The sequence below is a fragment of the Penaeus monodon genome, chromosome 29 (assembly GCF_015228065.2).
Source record: "Penaeus monodon isolate SGIC_2016 chromosome 29, NSTDA_Pmon_1, whole genome shotgun sequence".
Taxonomy (NCBI): domain Eukaryota; kingdom Metazoa; phylum Arthropoda; class Malacostraca; order Decapoda; family Penaeidae; genus Penaeus; species Penaeus monodon.
Window position 1 is genome coordinate 31,769,353 of NC_051414.1, and position 246 is coordinate 31,769,598.

Sequence of the window (246 nt, forward strand, 5' to 3'; positions counted from 1 at the left end):
TCCATGTACATATTTGTATGTGTGTGCATCAATAATAGTTATGCAAAGGAAGTGATGCTTGTGGCGCACCGAAAACCAGAATTCAAATTTAATCACAAATGAATACGATAGACATGAATTATAAATAGCGACGCCATAAAGAACTTAGTGTATTATCATGCTTCCTGTTTGCTATACTATTTTACTAAAGTTAGTAGGCCACAACCTTGCCACATAATTCGAAGTTATTTTTGAATTTCTGCAAGA

At 33.7% G+C, this 246-nt stretch overlaps 1 protein-coding gene across 1 annotated transcript in view; it reads left to right on the top strand.

The window, feature by feature from the left end:
* The window catches only part of LOC119591845 (DNA-directed RNA polymerase II subunit RPB1-like), a 39,252-nt gene that overhangs the window by 22,375 nt on the left and 16,631 nt on the right, over positions 1 to 246 (top strand). The gene's annotated exons all lie outside the window — the stretch shown is intronic.